This window comes from Silene latifolia, chromosome 11, assembly GCF_048544455.1.
Source record: "Silene latifolia isolate original U9 population chromosome 11, ASM4854445v1, whole genome shotgun sequence".
Classification (NCBI taxonomy): Eukaryota; Viridiplantae; Streptophyta; class Magnoliopsida; order Caryophyllales; family Caryophyllaceae; genus Silene; species Silene latifolia.
Genome location: NC_133536.1, coordinates 138,010,150 through 138,024,892, shown reverse-complemented (window position 1 = coordinate 138,024,892; position 14,743 = coordinate 138,010,150). Strand labels below are relative to the sequence as shown.

At 39.0% G+C, this 14,743-nt stretch overlaps 1 non-coding gene across 1 annotated transcript; it reads right to left on the bottom strand.

Moving 5' to 3' along the window:
• Positions 1-8,640: 8,640 nt before the first annotated feature.
• Positions 8,641-8,747, bottom strand: LOC141615579 (small nucleolar RNA R71). Its single transcript, XR_012529994.1, has one exon. It is a non-coding gene; the product is annotated as a small nucleolar RNA R71 (small nucleolar RNA).
• Positions 8,748-14,743: the final 5,996 nt, after the last annotated feature.

Genomic DNA, 14,743 nt, shown 5'->3' with positions numbered 1-14,743 from the left:
ATTTTTCTGTGGGGTGCATTCAACTTCTGGTCTGGCTCCTTAGAACTATCTTAGACTTAGTTGAATAAGGACTCAGCTGGCCAGGGAGGCAGCTGAGAGTTGGCCCTAAACTAGTACTTGTGGCCTGCAAGGTTGACCTGATAAGAGCTAAGACTTGATCATTGTTGTTGTTGTGGCTTAGGCAGTGGCCTGGTCGTGGCTCATGTTGGCCAGGTTGTGGCCTGCTTGGCTGGCTGGTGTTGTGGCCTACCTCAGAATGGGTATTGTCTAGGCCATTGGCTCCTGCTGCAGTCTCTCCTGGTTGAAAATGGCTTGACCTCAAGCACGTGACCTCCTCTTCCTCATAATCTTCATAGTATGGACTGAGATCTCCCATATTAAAGGTACCATGCACTCCATAGTCACATGGAAAATCCACATTGTAAACATTATGACCACTTCTTTCAACAATTTCAAAAGGACCATCAACTCTTGGCATCAGTTCGTTCTTTCTTTTTGTTGGAAATCTCTCTTTTCACAGATGAACCCAAACCAAGTCCCCCGGTTGGAACTCTTTCTTTTTCAAAGGGACCTTGGACTGTTTCTTGTACCTCTCATTGGCCTTTTCAATCTTTTTTTTTGACAGACTCATGCAACTTCAACATCTACTCAGCTTTGGCTTTAGCATCAAAGTTCATCTCTTCTTTTAACACATTGGACAGTTCTATGGGCATGAGTGGGTTAACTCCATAGACTACCTCAAAGGGACTGTGGCCAGTGGCAACAAATGGTGCTCTGTTGAAGGCAAACTCAGCTTGAGCTAGCTTCAGATCCCAATCTTTCAGGGACTTGTTACAATACACCTCAGTATCCTTCTCAAAGTTTTGTTGTTGACCTTAGTTTGGCGATCAATTTTAGGATGGTGAGAAGTACTGAACAACAGCTTGTTTTTCAGAAGCCTCCATAGGGTTTTCAAGAAATAACTCATGAATTTTGTGTCCCTGTCGGACACTATAGTCTTTGGCACCCCATGTAACCTCACAATTTCCTTCAAATATAGTTCAGCAACACTGGAAGCATCTTCTGTCTTTTTGCATGCTACAAAGTGAACCATTTTGCTGATTCTATCAACAACAACCATCACAAAATCCTTGCCCCTCTGAGTGTTGGGTAAGGCTACAATAAAGGCATGCTCACATCCTCCCATGGCTTATCAGGCACTGGCAATGGTGTATATGGCGCTGCCTGGAATTATCTCTTAGCTTTCTGGCACACTGAGCATCTTCTAAGAACAATTTGAACATCTCCCATCATTTTAGGCTAATAGAACTGGTCTTGTAATATATCCAGTGTCTTTTAGACCCCAAAGTTCCCTCTTAAACCTCCTGAACGCACTTCCTTGATCAACAGATCCCTGTAGAAGCCTCTTGACACACATAGTTTGTTGTCATGGAATAAAAAGTCCTCTTGCAGCAGATATTTCTTTCCCTGAGCTCGTCCTCCTTCGGTTTGATTGATCCATTCCTCAGAAAATTCTGGATCATCTTTTTACAGCTCTTTCATAAACTCAAAGCCTAAGACCTTTTGTTCTATGACTGTCAATAATGAATGCTTTCTTGACAGTGAATCAGCAACAACATTGAGCTTGCCCTCTTTGTAATTGCTTGAAAAAGTGAAGGACTGCAAGAACTCAACCCATTTAGTATGATTGTGACTTAGCTTGTGATGGTTGTTGCTAAACCTTAATGCTTCATGGTCTGAATGCAGCACAAATGGCTTAGGTTTCAGATAATGGCTCCAATGCATCACAAACCTGACAATGGAATATAATTCCTTGTCATATGTAGAATATTTCAGCTTGGCACCATTTAATTTTTCACTAAAATATGCAACAGGTTTCTGGCCTTAAATCAGAACTGCTCCAATCCTAACACCACTTGCATCACACTTCACTTCAAATAATTGATCAAAATCAGGCAATTTCAGAATAGGGGTCTTACACATCAATTTCGTAATCTTCTCAAAGGACTGTTGATCATTCTTGGTCCACTGGAACTCTCCCTTTCTCATGCACTCAGTGATAGGTGCAACAACTGAACCGAAGTTCCTGATAAATCTCCTGTAAAATGAGGCCAGTCCATTGAACCCCCTCACTTCAGTGATTGTTTTAGGAATTGGCCAGGACCGTATTGCCTTAATCCTTTCCTGATCAATTTGAGATGCCCCTCCTAGACACTACATACCCCATAAATTTTACTTCTTCTACCATAAAAGTACATTTCTCCAGCTTCCCATACAACTTCTAATCCCTGAGAATCCTGAATACAGCTTCAAGATGCTTGACGGGTTGAGCTTGAGTCTGGCTTTAAACTAAGATGTAATCAAAGTACACCACAATAAATTTTCCCAAACATGGCCTCAGTACCTCAGTCATAAATCTCATAATGGTACTTAGTGTATTAGATAGGCGAAATGGCATCACAAGCCATTCATACAAGCCATGTTTTGTTTTGAATGTTGTCTTCCATTCATCCCCCCCCCCCCCCCTGATTCGCACGTGGTGGTAACCCTGCCTCAGATGAATCTTAGAAAAGATCTTGGCACCACTCAACTCATCAAGCATGTCATCTAGCCTAGGGATTGGAAACTTGTATTTGTAACGCCCCCATTTATTTAGGAGCCTTTAGCAAGATATTACCAGATAAATAAAGGTGTTACCATATCAGTTGCCTGAGGTAGTAAGTATAAAAGACAAACAATAACCAAAGTACTTTAAGATGATATAATTAAAGTGCCTCAAACGGTTTTATTACAAAAGTTCCAGCGAGATAAATAAATAATAAAATTATGGTTTAATACAACTGCAGCGGAACTAAAATAAATAGTGTCTGAATCAATAAAGTGATCTCTAGACTCTGACGAAGGTCATATGTCCCAAGCTCCCTCCAAGCATCCATCACATCACAAAGCTAACCTGAAATCAATCTGCTCCCCCAATATGTGGTTCATCACAGGTGTTCACTAATACACGGTCAACTACGAGGTTGAGTAGGATAACTAAACAACAATAAATAATACAATAAACCCGCGACAAAAGATAACAACTAAACTCAAGCTAAGAGATCGTCACACACAGCTCAACCGTGTGCACAACTATGTGCCACAACCAACACATCACAATGCATACTCTATCATATCGCTAATTGTAGACAACGCCCACGGGATCCACAAAGGCACATCGATTCGAGGTTCTTTTGAATCGAATTAAGACAAATTAGAGTCGCCACCAAGTTTTATGGGAACTTGGAACCGTTCAAGTCAACTTTACACCTTTCATCGAAAAGCATAAAGCCAATCGACTACGAGTGATTAAAGATAAAGACTTATACCCTATATCACTCGAATGAATAACTCTCGTAATCCAATGGCTCTAAGACGGATCTACAAACCATAGATCTTGAGTAAGGGGTGAGGGAACGTGTCAGGAAGCCCAAAAGGACACCTAACCCCGCCTGTCAATAACGGCTTCTACTAAGTCAAGTATCAGATTTCAAACACATGCGTAGCTACTACGATATATGATATGCAAACATCGTTTTATAAACCCTAGCATATGAAGTTTCTACGTCGATTTAGATGCAACTAAACTAACTTTGTCAAAGTTATAATTTAGCATGTGGGTTGACTGGTCTAACAACATATAAAATGAAACAAACAAGGCTTGATTCGGAATGGGGACACGTTGGGATCTATACTATTACAACTCAGGCATTTCATGCCGACACATCAAGAAATTAAAGATATAACCCGATCTAAAATACAATGCTATACACGACGCCCTACACGGGAAAACCACAGCCACCGTAGTTCGTAGGTTAGTTTCATTAGTTAGATCAATTTATTGCGAAACGAGTAGAAAATGAGTTAGAAAAAAAGTAAGAAAATGATGTTGATCGATTGAGAACATGCCGCGCAAATGTGCATTCTACACGACCTAATGGGTCAAATTAGGTCATACTTTGCAAGATCTATATTTAATCATCGAATGTTGATAGGAAGATACTAATCACACACTCCTTGCTTCTGAGAAATCGAGTGATAGAGGAGATGCATTCAATTAGGTTATAGAATTGTTAATCCATTTTACATGCTACGTCGAAGCACCCTAACTTGTTTAATTAGGTTATTAAATCGATCTAAAGTCATTTAATTGAATCATAAGTTAACTATAAGAGGTCGAGTCAACATGCAAACGGTCATAGGATTGATCGAATTGAGCAAAACGAACGAGACGCCAAAACGCGTGAAATAAAGTCATTATTCATTTTATTAATGCCCTACCTTGAACACGAGGATATGTAAACGAGCGAGGACAATCGCCACTGGGGAGTAAGAGCTTTTAAACTCGAGTCAATGCGGGTTTTCATGGTGGTACTTTAATTCATACTCGGACAAAACTAATTTCGATGTAAATATGTTAGACGATAAACAATAATAAACAATATACAAAACGAACTATAAAAAACAAATATAAAAAAACGAAATAAAAGGGAGAGAAGGAGGATTTGATGCACCCTCAACCTAAATGTATAGTTGACCTTGTTTTGGGTCGTAATCGATCGTAGATTTTATTTTGAGGGGCCGTCGTTGATGAAAACAATTGAAATTGGATTTTGAAATCACGAATAACACGTTCAAAGGGCAGATTTGAGCAGCAATTTTCAATCGCTCACCACGACTTCGTTTCTCAATGATTTTTTAGTACAAAAGATGTTTTGGAAACTTGAAAGATTGAATTGTATGAATCAAAAAATAAACCAAAAGGCTTAAGATGATTTGAGCACGAAATCAAAGTTAAAGGCCACGATAGAAACTCGAAAATAGGATTTGTGTCCTTGTTCTCGAATGGCTGTCACGGTTTTAGTTTAGGGTTTTTTGGACGATTTCTTCCTTTGGTATTCTGGTTAATTGGTCTATGTTGCTAAGAGCTATTAATAGTTGAGGTAGGAGTGTATTTATAGGGAGTTAAAGTAGGGTTTAAGAGATGAGAGGGAGACGTGTTCTGTTTTGCATGGTTGTTGTCCCGCAGCTTTTGTGGGTTTGTTGGAGTTTATATAAGGGTTTTTCTTAGTGGGAAAGGCATGGAAATATGGTAGGAATAGTAGGGCAAGGTTTAGGGTTAAAGGGCACGGGTTTAAGTGATGTTTGAAGCAGGTTTTGGATTCGGGTTTGAGCTGAAGGAAAACAGGGGAAGCGGGCTGTTTCGGTTTGGGAGTCATCTTGGACGTGGATTAGTACGAGTTTTTGTACATGAGTGCATGGGTATTAGGTAAAGGATGCATGGGGCTTCGGGTCTTGTATTTGAATTGTGGAAGAAAATGGGTTTTGGTGAAGGAATGGGCTCGGGTTGGAGCTGCAAAAACAGGGGGGTGCGAGTGATGCTTGGACTTGCTTGTGTCGGTTTGGGATGTATTTGGCAAGGGAATTGGGTTGGGTTATGGAGGTTCGAACTAGGGTTGGATAGGTACAAGTCTAGGTTGGTTAGTGATCTCGAGATTCGTGCCAATTCGTAAACAAAACGATCTCAAAAACCGAGCTATAATCGAGCTCCAAAACGTGTGATCAAAACGAGTTTTCAGCTTTCAAAATCGATTTTTCAAATCAAATAACACATTAAAAAATGATTTTTCAAATCGAATAAACTCAAAAAATGATTTTTCAAATAAAATATTTATTTTATTTTCAATAAATAAACTTAAGAAAATAAAATAAAATAAAAATAAAATGAATTCACTTTAATAAAACATTAATTTAATTATAATTTAAATTAATAAAATACTTCATCGACAACGTCCATTCTACATTGTAAAACGAACTCCAAATAATGACAATGACAACTAAATAATACATGTGTCCTATCATCATCGGGTGTTTGTCGGGTTTTCAATAAATTCCTATATCGACGGATATGGGTATCTATAGAGCCTCCACTTTGACCGAGGCTTGGACAAGGCGAAAGTTAAAGTATACCCCAAGTCTACTGACCTGAGGATTCAGCGGTTCGTTTATAGTCCATTAGACTTACGTATATAAGCTCGACAGCCATAGGTAGAGATCATACCTGATATACGGTTCTGGAGGCCTCCCTTTCATCAATATTGGTCATCGACCGAATTTCATCATTTTCATCGACACTGGTCATCGCCTACTTGATGTGACCAATATTTGAGCATATTTAGTCCCCGAATTATCCTCGTTCCTATGCTTTTTAGTGCATAATTGGGTCATTTACTATCTTTAGTCCTTTGTTTTGCATATTCTGTGAGGGTTTGTTTCCTTGGTAGGTGAGGAGTGCAAACCTTGCATTTTCATGGCAAAATGGAGCTAAATTGATCGAATCTAATGACCAAGCATCAAAGTGAAGACAAGACTAGAAGGCCTATGTAAATAATGAAGTAGATGGGCAATGATGAAGAAGATCCTTGCATCTCCGACAGGATCCTTGAGGATTGTTGGAAGAAGAAAAGAAGAAAAGAAGAAAATAGGAAAAAGCTTGCCGGACTACAATCCGCCCGTCGCAGCCTCTGGACGCTCGTCCAAGACCTCCACAATCCGAGCGTCCCACCACCCTATCCTCTCATCCTGCACCACTCCAATCCGCTCGTCCCGACCCCTTGGCCGCTCGGATTCCCGCCCAGTACAACACGTCTCTTCCTTGTTCCACTCTGGATGCGCATATTTCTGAAAGAATAGCAAAAAGGAGACTAGCATCTTCCTTCGAGAGGAGAATTTCCTCTACTTTTCTTAAGGGTCTTAATCGCCATTTAAGCCCTTAGTAACCCTAATTTATGTACCTAATCCTCACTATAAATACCCCATTGTACTAATTAGATTATGATCAATCCTTAATATCATTTATGTTCTTCCTAATCTCATTTTAATCTTGTAATCAACTTTTAAGTAAGCATTAATACAAATCTTATTTCCTTAATTTCTCTATTATTCATCATTATTTTGGGTAATTGAAGATTATTTGGGTATTATTGGGAGATTGACAACCTTCCATCAATCATCAAGTACTTCTATTATTTTTTGCTTATTATTTTGGAATCATCATTAGCTATAATTCTCTAACCCTTGTTTTAATTATTGTTAATCATTCCCATTCATTCATCATGTTTTGCTTTGTTAATATGATTGACAACCTTGTTAGCATGTTAAACTTGATAATGAGTGAGTAGTTTCCTTAGCTAGGGTTAATGGGGAATTAGGGGAAACCAACATGGGGGATAATTCGTGCTTAATCTAATATGTTCATATAATTTATTTGCTTGCTTGTTGTGATCTCAACTTATGCACATGTTATGTTTGATGAAATGCGAGCCTATGAATCCTTGCATTTTTACCCATCACTTACCTTTTCAATGAGACTTGTAAGACATAAACCAACTCGAGTCTTATTAGAACATGCATATAGCTGAGTAGGGAGGATTAAGTCATCTTATAGCTGTTGTACAATCTAATCGATTCGGCTCCGGGACCCAAACCTTCCTAGGATTGTAAGATATAAACCAACTCAATCCTATCACAACAATAATTGCTTGCTTATAATTTGAGAATATGTTTGTATGATCAATTCCCGTGAATCCCCTATGAACCCATGACACCCTAGTGGTTTTAATCAATTGTTTACATCTCATTTTAATCATCTTGCTTGTTTATTTACATTGTTAATTAGTTTAGTGATCTTCTTATCTCAACCCAAATTGTGACACCCTTAGACACCACTACTTGGAATCGAAAATCCTACATCAATACCCGTGTCCCTTGGGATCCGACCTTTACTTACCTCTTTACTAATAGTAGAGTAGTTTGTGAAGTAATAAATATTGTTTTGGTCTAGGTTCTCCTAACGACAAGTAACCGAAAACGATAGTCCGACCAAAAATGGCGTCGTTGCCGGGGATGCTGTTAACTTGATTTGATTTTCTTTGATTGTTATTAGTTGTGTCTTTCTTTGCCTTGGGGAAGTAAAACTCCTCAAGATTTGTTCTAATTATTTTCAAGTTGTTTGATATTTCGCATGTCTAGAAGATCACAAGGTAACTTGTTACCCATTGATCACGAAATTGAAAGAACTTTAACAACCAATAGAAGACTTACTTAAAATTCTTTGAGAGGTATTGGTGAGATTGTGGATATTCAACCAAACAATATTGAGTTCATCAACCCTTTTGCAAGAGAAGGAGAGGAGAACCCAACACAAAACCCACCACAAATCAACCCACAATGCCTAAATTTTCATCACATTCCGTACCAACCGAGGAGAACCTACCCAATGGTACTCCCACACCACAACACTTGACCGGTAATTTCATTGCAAAATCCGCATTTATCCAATTAGTCGAAAGAATTCAATTTGGGGGCATGCCTAGTGAAGACCCTCCTTCTCATATGGAGACTTTTTGTGACTATTGTGATGCGATTTCACAAACCGGAGTTACTCAAGACCAAATTCGATGGGTCTTATTTCCTTTTTCTTTGATTGGTACCGCGAAACAATGGTTAAAGAGCCTTGATAAGGCTACTCTTGGTATTGACTCTTGGAATAAATTGGCTCTTGCTTTCTACAAAACGTTCTACCCTCCGGAAAAGACTAACATGCTAAGAGCCCAAATCACGGGTTTTAAACAAAGGGACGAAGAATCTTTGTATGAAGCTTGGGAGCGATTCAAAGGAACTTGTCGCTCATGTCCTTATCATGGACTTAGCGAGTGGTTCTTGGTACAACAATTTTGGAATGGTCTTAATGAAGACTCCCGAAACATTCTCAACATGGTATCAAATGGTATGTTCACCGAAGTTGACGATAATCAAACATGGAACAAGATTGAGGAAATGGATGTCCATAATTCACAATATAGTAGACCTCGGAAGGCTACTAGAGGAGGAAAGCATGAAGTTGACTCTATTACTCAATTGGGTGCTCAACTTAGTGCTCATATTGATACCATTAATTTGAAGTTTGAGAAGGCTATGGCTAAACTTGAAGAAGCCTCCAAATCACGTAAGCAACATGTTAATGCCATGGTGGCATCTTCATCAATTCCAAGTGGAATATGTGAGAATTGTGGAACTTTGGGACATGACCAAAGTGAATGTAGGGGAACAAGTGAGCAAGTGAATGCTTTTCAAGCATACAAGAGTTGTACCCCTTATTCCAACTATTACAATAAAAATATCAAATTCCATCCAAATCTCTCATACAAAAACCAAAATGTTCAAAACCCTCAACCAACATACACCCCACCTCCAATGAGAAACCAAAATCAAAGATCCTTTTACAACCAAAACCAAGGTTTCCAAAATCAAACTCCATACACTCAATCAAATGATCAAGGTTTTGATGTTCAAAAAGCGGTCCTCCAAATGCAAAAGAACCATCAAGAGTTTGTCAATCAAATAAAAACGGATAGCCAAGCAAAAGACATCATCATTAACAACATACTAGCTCACACAAAGATGTTGGAGACTCAAATGTCTCAATTAGCATCTTCAAGTTCACAAATACAAAAGGGCCAATTACCACCTCAAGGTAATCCCCCAAGACAAGAATCAGTGAGTGACATCCATTTTAGGAGTGGTACAAGGTATGAAGGGCCGAAGAAGCCCGTTGATGAAGATGTTGTGAATGCTAGTGACAAGGAAAGAGTTGTTGAAAACTCTAAAGAAGAATAACCCACCAATCAAGAAGTTTCAAAGAAGGATGAAGAGAAGGCCAAAGAAAAGGAGCCTATTGTGATTAGACTTCCATTCCCAAGTCATCAAGCTAAGCCTAAGTTTGATGACCAACTTGGAAAATTCGTGGAGATTGTGAAGAATTTAGAAGTCTCAATTCCATTTACGAAATTAATCAATCATGTTCCGGCCTATGCAAAGTATATGAAGGATATCCTTACAAAAAAGAAATCAATCCGGAAGCTTGAGACTATTGCTTTTACTAAAGTAAGTAGTGTTATTCTTCAAGTAAGTTCACCTCCAAAGCTCAAGGATCCGGGAAGTTTCTCCAGTCCATGTGATACCTGTCGAAGTGAGTACCAAAAATAATATTTATAAATTCCGAACTACAACTAGCAAGCGGTAGTAAGGGTCGATCCGCAGGGAGGTAGGGAGATAATAGTTGCTTTTAATTTTAGTCTAAAGGTAACAGTTTGAGGGGGTTTTGATGTGAATTAAATCTAAATCTAATAATATAAACTAAATAAGCAAATAAAAGTAATAAAGGATGTGAACAATGATAAAAGAAATGCTAAGACGGTCGGTTCACTATAGCTGCGATGGCACACAATCCTAGGTAAGTCCGAAATACAATCGCGTAGGATGGGTAAAACAAGTCCTCTCGGTCCAAGTTAACTAGTAGCTCCTTTCGACCTATGCTACTAGTCCCTAGGTCTCACTAATGCTAGCTCTCACCCCGATTAGTGATTCCTAAAGCCTAAATTACATTCTCTCTCGATCTCAGCAATTTAGTCGTCTCAATTCATTAACTGATGCCTCTCCCTATCTCTCGATCTACGGGTAGGTCAAAACTAAGCATCTAACAAGTCTCCTATCGGTCTCATTGTTAAATATTACACTTAACGAATCAAACGGTGCTAATCAGACACGAATTCGGTCGATCGACCAGCTACCCTAGTCGATCTACCAAACCCTTATTCGGGGTCACCTACTCTAATGCCATCTATGCTATAGATCCCCTACATCTTAGCACGGGGTGTTTAGCTTGACATATTTACGCAAATAGCAAGAACTAATTTGATAATAAGCATAACGGATTGCATAATTGAAATAATTGAATGAATAAATTTGCATAAAACTGTAACTAGGGCTTGGGATTCTAGCTAGCAAGAACTAATACTAACGAAACGAATAAAACAATACTGAAATTAGAATTACTGAAGCAAAGGAACAAGCGATGATTCGAAAATAAGGTACGAATGAACTTTTTTTAGAATTCTAAACTACCAATGGCTAATGTATTTTTATTGTATGTAAACTAAAGATACGTATCATAGGAACCAGATCATCCCCAAAAACAGAGGAGTTGAATCACGTTATAAAGGAATTATCTCGTAACCTAATCCTCCTAACCTAATTATAATGGGCTTTGTCACGTCTTCTAATTTGCGTCAGACTCGTTGTTCAGTCGATCGACCACTAGGACCAACCGATCGACTAAGTTGCGATGTACAAAAGCTTCTGATAATCGTGCTCTGGTCGATCGACCAGATATGTCAGTCGATCGACCGCTCCTCTTTCCTTTAGACTTTTTGTTCAGCATTCTGACAGTCTATAGACCATGTAGGTCAGTCTATAGACCACTGTAGCTGGTAATCCGCTTCTGAAACTCTCGCAAATATATCTTTCAGGCCTTGAAATGCGCATCAAGTTCATCTCTCGAGTCACTACTTCATGTCAAATGCAATGCTAAGTACTTAGGGACGGATTCGGCTCGATTTCCGCTGGATTCTTCACATTTCTGCAATAGTACACAAAAACATGAAAGTAGACGGAAATAGGGAAAATAGTAGCATAAACTACATAATTGAGCTCTGAAATGCGTGTGAAATAGGGTGTAAAACATCATATAAATGACACGCATCAAACTTCCCCAAACCAAACCCTTGCTTGTCCCCAAGCAAGAACTAGACTCGATCCTAAAACCTAATATAACGATTTCAATCTCAGAGCGAAATGCAAACCGCAAAGCCTAAACCAATTTAATGCGACAACTAACAATCAATTAGCAATATGAATCATGCAAACGAGTTATGTAGTCGTTAAAAACTGTTGAACCGTCAACTATAGAGACTTATCATTATGGACTCTCACGGGTCGCTAAAATCACACATAAGCACAGGTGAATATATGTAAAAGATAGAAATCAGTAAATTTGTAATGAGTCTCACCTAACTACGACCTATAAGAACATGCCTGCAATCTAATATGAAAATAATCTCTACAACCGTACATATGCATTCCAACCAAATAAATGACCATGACACATGCCGAGGTAAATATGGATATGTGAGGTAATGGTTAAGAAGGGGCTAAGATAAATTTGGATATGAGGAGTTAAATCCAAGCTAGTAACTACAGATCCAAATTACGGGAACATCCCAACTTCTTACTCAAGATCAATCGATACAAAACGGTGCTAATGAGAAGCACAAATCTCATAATTTCCACAATTAGTCAACTCCCCACAAGATACAAATACAACATGGGAGCAAAAATCGCCATTTAATAAAGACTTTGAATTATGCGATTTTGATTTTTTTTCTTTCTGCAGTGCACGGTCGATCGACCCATGAGTCCAGTCGGTCGACTAAAGGACGAGCTTGCTTTTCATTATTTCTCTTTTTCAATTCTGTTTTTTTCTTTCTTTCTTTCCTCCTTTCCAACATTCCACCAAACTTCTCATAAAGAGCAATATAACCAAAATGTAATAAATACATTCCCACAACTACCAATACTAGCTCGGACAAGGTAGGCTAAATATAGTATGTAGCTTATGGGACAGAAGGCAATTTGGCTATGTGAGGTTTATGGGTAAAATGAGAAAAGGGGAACCTCTTCCACATGTGTCAACAAACCACAAACCGAATGCATACAGGTATTAAGCAGATTAAGTTCATATTTATGCATATTGATATAACACGTCTTATAAGGAGTAACTACTCACATTTCTAAATGAACTGGTCATGGATGACACCAGTTATAAGGCTCTAAAACTCAGAATAGAATGTAGTTTGCCAAAAATCTAAGTCAAGTCTCAAGATTCAGCGAATAAATTAACGAAAACTCGTAGACTATGCAAATGATTCTACTAATAACATGTCAATTTAGCACGGCTTAGGCATAAACAGATGAAAATGCAATGTCATCATTGAAATACTACCGTTCCGACTCAACCTATATGCAAAAGTAAACGTGCATTTTTTCGAATTTTTGAGAGATTTTTTTGGAATTTTCTGTATTTATAAGAGAAATGAAATAACAAATGCAAACTGAAGTGCAATAAACGTGAAACAGAAATGCAATAAAACATGTGAATGCAATGCAAAACTCTTCCCCAAACCAAATCACACAATGTCCCCATTGTGCAAAATCATATAAAAGAAACAAAAGGGACATGGGAATTTGCAATAACTAAACAAGACATGAAGTTAAACTCAGAAACTCACAAGACTTTAAGCGCAGCAAAAGGAAACCTCCCCAAACCAGCGTGAGTTAGGAGGTTTCAGTAGCCAGCAGTGCTACCATAGGTACCTGAAAGGACAGAAAAGTACCGCGCGTAATTCCGAAAAAGCAATTTACGAAACGCAAAATTATGTGCAAAATAAGAAAACAGAAGAAAACAGAAATGAATCGGAGAATAAAGTGGAGAAAAGACTCCCTCAACTCCGCAAATCGACCAAACACAACAGGGGAATGGTCGTGAACAGGTACAGCAGCGAAGGTGGTCGATCGACCATACAGGCCAGTCAATCGACCAGGGTGACAGGAACAGAAACTCCTGGAGTCGCGGCACAGTCGATCGACCACATAAGCCAGTCGATCGACTGAGATACCTGCTGTAAGTTTCTGATTTCTTCGAATTAACTCAATAAATTGAGCTAATATGGTCTATGAACCTGCAAATACACATAATAATGCGCCCAAAATGGCGCAAAACCCAAAGTGACAGTCTAAAGTCTTTAAATCCTAAGCAAACTTATAAAAGCGAAGTATCGCGCAAACCAAAGAAATAAATAGTCTAACAAAAGCAATAAAAAGTCTAAAACGTGTAAAATAAAAAGTTTTCATCCGCGAAAAATACGGAAAATCTCCGACCATGGCTTCTGACTATATGAAGTACCCTCCGAGGTGCTCAGCCTCTTAGCACTCCAATCCACCACATCGTCTGACAGGTCAACATCAGAAGCATCTTCCCTTACTTGGACATCCTCATCAGTCTCAAGCTCCAAGTCTGAAACTGTAACTCGAACTGGCGCCTTCTTGGGCTCCTCTTCTGGCTCCTCATCCGTGCCATAGCTAAGACATCCTAGACCTCCTCTTTGAACGATTGGCTCCTTCACAGCTGGAGCAATGAACGGCTCTTCCTTCCCCAAACCATTTCCTGCAATATCCAAAACAGAAGAATCGTCCTCCAATTTGCTCCCAACCTGGGGCGAAGGTGTCACAACAGGAATAGGCACAGGTACTAAAGTAGGCATATCAGAAAGCACAAAATAAGATTTCTTTTCAGAAATCACATTACAAGTAACTGGCCACATAGGGTCTTTCTTCCTAGGGGACTGGGCAAACATAATAGAATGCTTCCCTGCCTTAAAGGTCAAAGTTCTTTCCCCCACATCAATTACTGCACCAGCAGTGTGCAGAAATGGTCTACCCAAGATAATTGGGGTGTTGACATCTTCAGGAATGTCCAAAACAACAAAATCAAAGGGAAAAAAGAACTTCCCAATTTGCACGGGCACTATCTCTAAAACACCTATCGGTCGCATCTCAGACCGGTCAGCCATTTGCACAGTCATATCAGTAATAGCAAATCTAGTCAATCCCAATTTCTTAGCCAGACTCAAAGGCATAACACTGACACTAGCCCCTAAATCACATAATGCCTTCTCAATTGAGAAAATACCAATATTACAGGGAACAGAGAAACTACCTGGGTCAGACAGTTTATGATCAGCAGTGT